The sequence below is a fragment of the Vigna umbellata genome, chromosome 5, assembly GCF_029865625.1.
Source record: "Vigna umbellata cultivar VRB3 chromosome 5, Vumbellata_1.0, whole genome shotgun sequence".
NCBI lineage: Eukaryota > Viridiplantae > Streptophyta > Magnoliopsida > Fabales > Fabaceae > Vigna > Vigna umbellata.
This window is the reverse complement of record NC_142169.1, coordinates 9,457,038-9,468,153: the sequence shown is the minus strand read 5'-3', so window position 1 is coordinate 9,468,153 and position 11,116 is coordinate 9,457,038.

Below are 11,116 nucleotides of genomic sequence, written 5' to 3'. Positions count from 1 at the left end.
ATAAACTTTTCCCATACAATACTGTTCATAACAATAATACTTTAACTGTTTACTGGGAAAGTTAGAAAGTCGTCTTATCATTACGATCTTCGAGGTGTGTCAGATTGCTCTGCTACACGTCTTTCTTTGCTGCATGCGCTCAAGATGGGTCACATTGCTCTGCTGTGCGTCGTTTTCTCCAATCCCATCTCTTCAGAACATAAAAAACAGTACATCTATTGCAGAGGGAAAGATACCACCAAAAATAATTGAATATATAAACTATTCATTTTATTTTAGGAGTACAAATTTCATATAGTAGACTAGCCGATTATTTTACTGTCCAAGCAAACTTTAGGATGTGTTTGGATATGTATTACCCGAATTCATTTGATGTCATTTTTATTTGAATGACAAAATATAAAAGTAATTTTTATATTAAATGTTGTTTGGAAATTTATTTTTAAAATTGATTTTAAATGTAAAATTATTAAAATGAACATTATATTTATGTATCATTTTTATAAATATATTATTTTCAGTTTCAAAGTTACTGTAAAAAATAATTTTTTAAGTGACTACCAAATCAACAATGATAAAAACATTATTGACTTCATACAAAATTACATTATTATATATATATATATATATATATATATATATATATATATATATATTGATTTTTAATTTTATTGAAATTCTAAGTCATTTATTCTTATCAAAATTAGTGTCTAAGCGTTTTTCATTTGTCATTGTTACTGAAGCTTTGATCAATGATTATGATCCACTTAAATATTTAAAAAACAAATTATATAATTGGAAAAATTTATGTTAAAGCTTTTTATTATAAATTTCATTGTATTAGTTTTAATTTTCAATTTAACTTGTATCTACTTCTTAGTTTAGAATGCTTTCGACAATAATTAATTATCACTCGGGATAATCGATTATTCCCGAAAGCATGAATTACCAAAGTTCGCAGATAATCGATTATTATTTGGGATAATTGATTATCATCGAATAAAATTCCTTTTAACGATTTGAGATAATTGATTATCATTGGCAGTTGGACATTGTTTGTTCAGCTTCTAACGTAGCTCAAACCTTCGATTATAAATACTGTGTTTCAAAGTTCTTTAGAGGTTACTTAAACGTTTGCAAAGCACAAAGAATTGTCTAAAAATACCGTAAGTGTTTAAGCAAGCTTGTGGTTTGATGCTTGAAGAAGGAAAAACTGTTACTTAGTGTGTCGAAGTTAAAGGTGTTTTTATACCAAGCAGAATCAAGCTGTTCATTCTTTTGTGGGTCAAAAGAAGGTGTTGGTCATCTCTTATCTGATAAAAGAGGTGTTGGACATCTCAAAATGCAAATATTTTTTGGTTCTGTTGACAAGGGCATTTGGGAAGCAATTGTGAAGGGTCTTATTATTACTACTGTAAATGTGAATGATATAGAGGAAGAAAAACCATATTTGCAATGGACTGTTGAAGAAAATAGATGAGCTGAATTTGATATAAAATCTCGCAATATAATATATAAGTGAATGCACACCTCACCTTACAAGCCAGTTTTGTGGAGTTGAGTTAGGCTTAAAGTCCACTTCTTAACAGTACCTTTCCTCTTTCGAGGGGGTAGAAAGGTAGTCACCTTTCCTCTTGCAAGGGGGTGGAAAGGTGGATCTCTTCGTCTTTAAAGGGCAGTGGAAGAGATGAGTCTCTTCGTCCATGATAGGCGGTGGAAGGGACTCAGATTCGAGTGTTGCCTTTCCTCTTTCGAGGGAGTAGAAAGGTAGTCACATTTCCTCTTGAAAAGGGGTAGAAAGGTTTATCTCTTTGTCTTTAAAGGGCGGTGGAATAAATGTTTCTTTTCATCCATGATGGACGGTGTAAGGGATTGAGATTCGAGTACTACTCTTTTCTCTTGCGAGGGGGTAGAAATGGATGAATATCTCGCTTGTAGGGTTCTAACTCGTGCTGAATTTAGTGCTGGGATGAACAACTGTTAGTAGGGAAGACAGGTCCAAAGCTGTAGTGGAGGACCACTCGAATCATCTTGTTTGGATAAATAGGAAAGATACAGGGAAGTATGGAAGTTAAGATACATTTATAATGTTATTTGGATAGGCACAAGTTGCCTTAAATTGGCATATGGTACAAAGCTAATGGGTTGGACATGATTTCGTTTAAGGGAATGTAAATGTGGTTATCACATTTGAAATTATAGTCTTATTATGAATTGGTGTTGTTTGGTGTGATTGAATTGTGATAAAGACTTAACTACTATGATATAAATGTTATATCGATGATTTGGTATTTATTTTGGTATTATTCTGAATGCATTGATCAATTTATGATGATGTTGCAAGGGGAGCTAAATCTCTATGGTTGTGATTATAGATGTTGTGTATTTCTTAGATCACGTTATTCAGTTTAAACGATGGGATTTTGGTGGTGTAACTCACACATGAGGGGTAGAGTTCTCTACGGTGTAGGTGTAGTTCTTGGGGTGTGTTGCTTTGATTATACTCATCGGTGGTTTGAGTAGTAATGATTTGGAACTGCAGCTAGGGTTGCATGAGGAGAAAACCTAAGAATAAAGTGTTTGCAAGAGGTGTTTTTCTTTCGGGTTCATTGCTCTTGTAGAGTAAGTTCATTCAGTTCAGATGGGTAGGCACTAGAGCGACATTCACCTGAAGCTTGTAGTACATGATGTATGATTTTGATCATCAATGTGCGTGGGTGCATTAGTTGGGGTTCTAGTATGAAGCTACCATATTATAAACTGCGTTTGAGGTGATGTGAGAACAATATTGGGTGTTTTATAAAATGTTAGGATTTACATTTGATTATTGTGTTATTTTAATAAAGGTACATATGGATATACGTCATTGTTGGTGTGTTGCAAGATTTTGGGTTATTGAATGGTCTTTTGTGATGTCCCCAAGTAGTGAACAAGGCTTTACCCAAATGATGTGATGGTAATTGTATGTTTTTTTCTCTTATGTATTTTATGTTGTAAATAATTGTAATTGGATTAGTTTCTTTGCTGCATTTTATGGCAGTTGAGAATGATGTATTTTTTTTGTTACATATGATTGTAACATATTCAAGTGTATGAGTGTAGGCTTTGATGGTACAATTTTTAAGTCAAAGATTGTTTTAATAATGTTGAAGCATGATAGTGTTCCTTGAGTTACAAATGGTTATTTGAAATATTGTTTGGATGAATAATGTAAGTATGATCAATTTTTAATTAGATGCTAAAACTTGTACACGATGCCATGTCGACGAATTTTTTTTATATAAATTATAGGTGGCTGTTAAGTGGGTATATTAATTTTTTGGGGATCTATATGTAAATTGTTCTAGAATTGATTTAGTTTTATGGTGATTCTTTGTAGCTTATTGTTTGCATGATGACAATATACGTAGACTTTTCTTGCTATTTATAGTTGTGCATAGATTGTGGTTTTGTTTTGTATGATTTAAAATACATTAAGCAGTTTGTTGTGATGTTCTTTTGATCTATTCGAAAATTATTGTTGTTATTGTATTATGAAAATTATGTGCTTAAAAGTTTATGTAATTTTGGAGAAGTTTATGAAGTTTAACATTATCTACAATTTTTGGGGATGAAGATTCTTTTGAGGAGGGGTGAATGTAATATTAAGGAATATAAGAGTTTTAAAAATAAATTAGTTTTAAGAATTTGGGTTTTTGTTTTAAAATTAGTGTTGTTGAGTGTTTATTTTGTTAGAATATAATTGTTATGTTATTTCTTTATTTTTATATTTTTGCCTAGGGGCAAAAGAAATTTTTTACCTTTATTTAATTGGTGTAGAAATTAATTAAGGGGTGGTTTGGTGTTTAGAAACCCTAGAAACACTAAATCAAAGAGAGAAAACAGAGGAAGAGAAGAGATTGGCGTTTTGGGAGAAAAGAGAGAGAGAGAGTGAAGGTAAACTCTTAGTATAAAGGAAGATTGGTGGTGCTTTAGGATTATAGATAAAGCCTTATAATTTGCCATTGTAGATAAAGTAGTGGCCATTGTTAATCGGAGGTCTAGTTTGGGCAAAAATAGCCTCGCATCAGCGCACTCTATTTTGGGGAATTTAAAAAAATCTGCACTGGTGTTTTCGTCGCTGTGAAGTCGTTTACTGTTGGATCGAGCTGAATTTTGGACAGTCGGTTCCAGACATATGGTTCTCAATTATGACCGTTCATATTGTCAATCTGAGGTCTAGTTTGGGAGAAAACAGCTTCGCATCAGCAGCACTGTTTTGGAGAATTTCGTCTTCTTGGTTCTCATTTGTAAGCATTATGCTTAGTTAGTTTGACTGAATGAAAACCCTATTTGGTGTTTTTATCAAGACTCTTTTGCAACCTATTATTCGGGGTATATCATGTCAATGATTAAATCTGAATGATTCAAGTAATGTATTATATATGTTTGAGTATGTTTACATGGGTATGTAATGCTTGAATACATGTATGATGTGTTAACCATGTTTCCACGTGATTTAGGATTGATGTATGAATGTTTGAATGCTTGAATCATGTCCAGGATGTGTTTCAATTCAGACATAATCAATTATCATTAGTTATAATTTATTATCTACGCGTTGGTTTTTAGTATGGTTTCAGGAATAATTGATTATCTGGGATTATAATCAATTATCCCTTCTTGCGTGATGTTCATGGGTAAATTTCACTGAGATAATCGATTATCTTAAGTGAGAATCGATTATCACAGTACATTTTGGATGAAAAATGGCAAATTTGATGAAGAATGAACATGAACAAATTCTAAGGAGTTGTGGAACATGATGATAATCAAAGATTTAGGTTTGTGGTTATGTTTGGGGTCAGTTTGACTTGTTGATGAAGGACCATCTAAGATGCACATAGGACCTTTGAAAAGAGCAAATGCTAGAAGGATTCAAGAAGAAGAAGGATTACTTACCACTTTACTCTTGTGTAGAATCACTTATTAATCCTTCTTCTCTTTACTAAACACATTTATACTCTTTTGTAGGCCATAAATAAAGGTTGGAGCCATGCCTAATCACCCTAGGAGGCTTGGCAAGCAAAGGAAGCAAAGAAGAGAAGAAAAGAAATGATTTCCGGAATAAGCAACTTATCATCCGTATTGCATTTTCAAAGGAGGAATAGGTTCCGGATTGTATTAGGCGCTCAGCCATTACCCTTCGTCGCTCGGCCATATCGGACTAGATCTTTTAAATGTGCACATTTTTAATGTGGCTTTGAGAGAAGCGTTCACCCCAAGCTTAGTAGTGTCTCTAGTACACTTCCATTGTTATTGTTTAGATGATTTGCAACTCAGAATGGAGACCTCTCTTCATCTATAAAAGAGAGGCTCTTCCCTTTGTAAAATTCAACTTATAAGATATATTGAAGTGTTGTTGAGATTATTTCATACCTCTTTTCTCTGAGTTCAAACATTTTGTGCTTATTCAGCACCTTCTCCTCTAGCTTCCTTCCCTTTTGGACGACCTTTTGAGCTTGAGAGGCTTCAAACCCACACCAAACACACACTGAACCTTTCATCAAACACCTAGTGTGCACCTATGCTTTCATTCATCAAACCAATCCCATGTATCCTTCTTATTCGCGTTTCTGCTCTAGCATGGAGCTTGGGGCTGATTCCATCATTTGGTAGTCAGAGCCAACACATCCACACTTGTCTTCAAGAGCTAAGCAACTCTACCTTGCATTTTTCAATTTATGTCATGTGTTGTTCCAATGTGTTGCTTCCATAATTTTTGTGTTTGTTGTTAATGTTCGTGTACTTCCATTATTCCTTTGTGTTTGTAGTTCATTTTAATCGGTGAAAATATTTGTTTTAAGTTCATTCCAACTTTCAATTTCACTTTCTAGTTTTGTCAAGTCGTGTGCATCATATGCAGTTTTTTTGCTTCTATTTCATATGTTTAAATGGTCATTTCATCAAAATTGGCTTTAAAATGGAAGTAAACCAATGAATTCACATTGCAATTTGTTTTCAAACTGTTTCAGTGTTTAAACATCTTTGAAATGATGATACAAAGCTGTTTGATGCATCAATTGAGCTGTTGAATCATTTCCAATCAATTTTTGGTTTAAAACCACCAATTTAGAAGCAATTTTCTAGTGTAGTTTTCATTTCAAGTGTTGTTTGAAAATTTTTTTTCTTCAATTTTCAATTTTGGGTTGGCAAGAGTTGGTTTAATGTTTCCACATACAATTACATGATCAAAAAAGTATAATCCAGTTTTGAACCCCAAAATTGAAAAATCACAAAATCTGATATTCATTGGGGACTTTCATCAAACAGTTTGACAATTTTATCAAACAGTTTCGCTGCACTTGAATTTGATTTGCGATTTTGATTTTCTTGCTTGTTTGATCTGTTTTAGTGCCTTTTCTAGGTTCCTTTTGTGTCCCTCCTTTGATTTCATACTTCAATTAGCTTGAATTCAACTTGTTTGGCTTCCAATTGTGCACTCCAATATGCTTTCGTGAAACTGAAAACTGGTGCAGTAGTTGTGTTTTGCTGTGACTGGTTTGGTTTTATGCGTTGGTGTTGTGACGTTCTTGAAGTATCCAAGCAGCAGAATCCCTTCTTCAACAGAGTAGGATACTAGGAAGTGGAGAATTTGCTGGATTGGCACAAGAGTAAGAGCTCCCAGCTGCAGTTTGCGTACTAGTCCAACAACTTTGCATCCAACAACACCACACTTTTCCATTCAATTTTGATCTGCACCAAGTCCAACAATTTAAGTGTCACCTTTTGTATTGTATAAAGCATCATTTTAAGTGTTTTTCAAACATTGTGTCACAGAACCTTTGTGGTTTATTTTGCTTTTTCAGTTGCTACTTAAGTGGGTTGGGAAAATGCTCTTCAAGCAATTCCAAGTGCATAATTGAACATTGTAATAGTCTAATTTTCGCTTCTTAGTGTGAAAGTGTGGTTAGGGACTGAAAGTGTCAGTTGCACCTTCACTTAGAATTGTCTATCATTTCCATTTCCATTTCCTTCCTTCTTTCCAATTGGGTGATCATTTTATGTTTTAAGTCTTCGTGATATATAGGAGCGCGTTGCATTTAGTTAAACCTTCCTTTGGTTTCTAGGAGCATTTTCATTTTTTTGCATTTAAAACCTTTTAAAAAAATTTCTACCTACAAACTAAGGTAAGAACAACCAAAGAAACTTTGGCTAGGAAGGACTTGGTTCTTAAGCTTGTCCATTTGTGACTCACCTTTCCTTCCTGGGAGCTATTTGGTTCATTTGACCTCTAGAATGTTTTTAGAAATCCTTCTCCAAAAAGCTAAAAAAATATTGTGAAATTTTTTTGACTCTTTACTTGTGGAACTATTCAAAACTCTTGTGAAAACCTTTTCTTTCTTACTTCACAAGTATGATTCATTCAAGCGTGCAAGGGAATATTAGAAATGATTCTAATAATATTCGCATAAGTGAAGAGCTTCATAGAACTCAAGCTAAGCTTAATAGAACTCAAGCCGAGTTCCACCAAGCACGACAAAAGATTAGTGAGCTTAGGCAAATGGTTGCTAAAATCAAGGTCAGCCAAAAAGGTAAGGCTCATGCTGCATCTTCCCATAGCAAAACAATGATCGTGGTGATCATCATTCCTATCATAGTGACCAAAATGTTTATGGTGGTCATCACAATGACTACTATCAACATCCTCTTAGGAGACACCACAATCATAGAGATCATTATATGGAACCGAAACTTAACCTTCCTCCTTTCTATGGCCAAGATAGTGAAGAGGAGTATTTTTGTGGGAGATGAAGGTCGAACAAATTTATGTGTTACCACATTGATGATGCAAGAAGAGTTACCTTGGCTACTCTAACCTTTCATGGCGTTACTTTATATTGGTGGACATCGTTGATTCGAGGATAAAAGATGCGACAAGAATACATCATCCAATATTGGAATGAGCTTAAAGCGGCCTTGTATAGAAGACATGTTCCATCATATTATGTAAGGGAGATCGTGGACAAGCTTCATAGACTCCAACAAAGAAACATGAGTGTTGAGGAGTATCGACAAAAGATGGAACTACTCATGTTACAAGCTGGAATTCAAGAGGAAGATAAATTCACCATAGCTAGGTTCCAAAGTTGGCTCAACTATAAGATCCGTGATAAGGTAGAACTTTTACCTTACCTAGATTTCAATGACTTCGTCTAGCTATGTGTGAGAGTGAAAGAGCAAAATAGAAGAAAAGCTTCCACTAGGAGGACTTACCCTACCACCTCCATGTATAGGAAAGATACTAAGAGGGAGGGTAATCAATCGAGGTATGAGGAACCTCGAGAAAAGGAAAAAGAGAAAGAAGGAAAGAGTGAGAGGCAAGGAAACAGAGATAAGAAGAGAGAAAGAGAGCGAAAGAGGAAAAGAGAGAGACTCGTTGTTTTAAGTGTGGGGGAAAGGAGACACTATTCTTTTGAGTGTCATACAAAGAGGTCAACCTACATGCTTGAGCATGATAGTGATAGTGAGGAGTCTTCCTCAAGTGAGTCACAGTCATCCATGTCTGACGAGGAACATGAGACTCCACCTTGAGATGGAGATTTGCTTATTGTCAGACGACTCCTTCAAACAAAGCATGTTGAGCTAGAACAATCTCAACGAGAAAACCTATTCCACACACGCTATAAAGTTTTAAACAAAACTTGTTCCATGATTATAGATAGTGGTTCTTGTTGTAGCTGTTGCAACTCGAGAATGGTTGATAAGTTAGGCTTAACTACTACTCCTCTTCCAAACCCTTACACACTTCAATGGATCAAAGAGGAGGAAGGGATAATAGTCAAGGAACAAATGAGTGTACCTATATCCATTGACAAATATGAAGATAAAATCATTTGTGATATAGTTCTAATGGAAGTTGGGAATATCTTACTTGGGTGACCCTTTCAATTCGACAAACAAGTTTTTCACGACGGAGTCACTAATAAGATAACAATCCAACATAAAGACAAGAAAATTATTTTGAGTCCTCTTACAACATTGGAAGTGAGGGAGGATCAAATAATTCTTAAGAAGAAGTTAGATGGCGAAAAAAAAATGAATAAAAAAGTATCAAAAGAGAAGAATGTGAGTTTGGTAGGTCGTGCCTCGACCAAAGATGTTGTCCAATCCAAAATTTCAAAAATATTTTTCTTAGACAACCTCGTTTTCTTCTCTACTGCAAAGGGACAGTTCGTAAAAATATAGTTAGCAACCTTTGTCAACAAAAGAATCTTTTGATGATTACCAATAGATATTTCCTTTAATAATTATCGAAGTATATATTTGTCAGTAATAGCATGTCTCAAAGGACATTCATGTAAATGTTTAGTAGCACCTTAACTCTTAATCAACTAAACAATTAATATAAATGTCACAGTAATTTCATCAAATAATTTATCAATAAATTTATTCATCAATAATTGATATTAAGGATATTTGTCCATATATTAACTCGGTCAACAATTTAACATATAACTTTCCTGATGGATATTTTCTTAAGTAATTTTAATTTTATCAAAAAGTTATTATATAGTGATAAATTTAAATATGTTGGTAATGTTTATTTTTTTATACAGTGATAGTCCAGTTGTTGACCCAGCTGATAAAATTGTTGTACTAACTTAGTTTGTTTTTTATACTACATTTTTCACTTACAAAGACTGCAAAATATTGTGCAGGTAACAGAATGGTTGATGAAGATCTGGCCAAAGTTGAAGACAATTGGGCCAACTATTCCATCCATGTTTCTAGACAAGCGAGCAAAAGATGATGATGAGTATGGCTTCAGTCTGTTCAAGAGTGAAGAATGTGTGAAATGGATGGATGAGAAGCCAAGGGCGTCCATTGTTTATGTTTCATTTGGAAGTTTTTCAACTCTCAGTGAGGTGCAAATGGAGGAAGTAGCTTTTGGATTGCAAGATAGTGGTTATAACTTCTTGTGGGTGGTTCATTCATAATGAATCAAGTTAGAATTGATGAAACTACTCTTTCAATAATGATTTGTATGTATCATTTGTTGAACTAATAAATTAGTAATCCTCAAATATCATGAAATAATTTAGTAAATAATTAAAAGTAGATTTTTCACTAATTCTTTTTCTTAAATGAAATTTAAATATTAATAAAAAAAATTAAAAGTAATATCGATTAACTTTTTTTTTCAATAAATATTGTAATAAACACCCATGGAAAACATAATAGATTTTATAATGTAATTTTATACTTGAAAATAGTTTTTAATAAATATATTACTCGTGATGAGAATTAGATCAAAATACAATTTATCAATTAAAAAAATAAATGTGTAAAGTTTTGAAAAATTAAAAATTTCTGATATCAATATTTTAGCCTCAAAATTTAGTTCTTAATATTAATATATACAACTACGGGATAAAAGGGGTTGAATCACAGTAAAAATCATCTCATCCTCTTCAAATAATAATATCCTTAAGAAACAATAACCTAATAGTTTCAAAGTCCAGACCTTGGTAGATGACTCTTTGGTCTATTTTCAAGATCCCCGATAGATTTATTCTCAATTGGAAACAATTAAGAGTTGGAAGGAACATAATTTTAACTTTTTCAAACCTCCACACTTAGAGTTTGCTCTATCTTCTTATACTATATTAAAAACTTATCACATGGAGATTTGATCAAGGTTTCAATTATAATTTTCCACTTGTTGATAAATCAGAAAACATATATTTCTCTTTTATTTTGAGAAAATTAATAGAGTAGGAAATTTTTTGTTATAATCATAGTTTGTGGGGGTTCATGAGATAGTATTCTTTTTTATATATAATTTTGTTATTATATTCTAAACTTTTATACATCATTAGAATATTGATACAATTTTAGTTGTATATACAAAACTTCCAAATTGTATTTTTTATAAACCTATAATTTATTTTTATTATTAGATTAGTTTAGATAGGAACTTTGTAAATATATATTAATTAAAAGAGATGAGAAAATGTTCTTAAAAGAAAGTTAAAAAAGATATACATAAAAAATAATATTTAAACAAAAAAGTTGTAATAATACAGGATGACTATTTTTTTTATTTTTTTTCTGAGGGTACTTGAAATCCTTT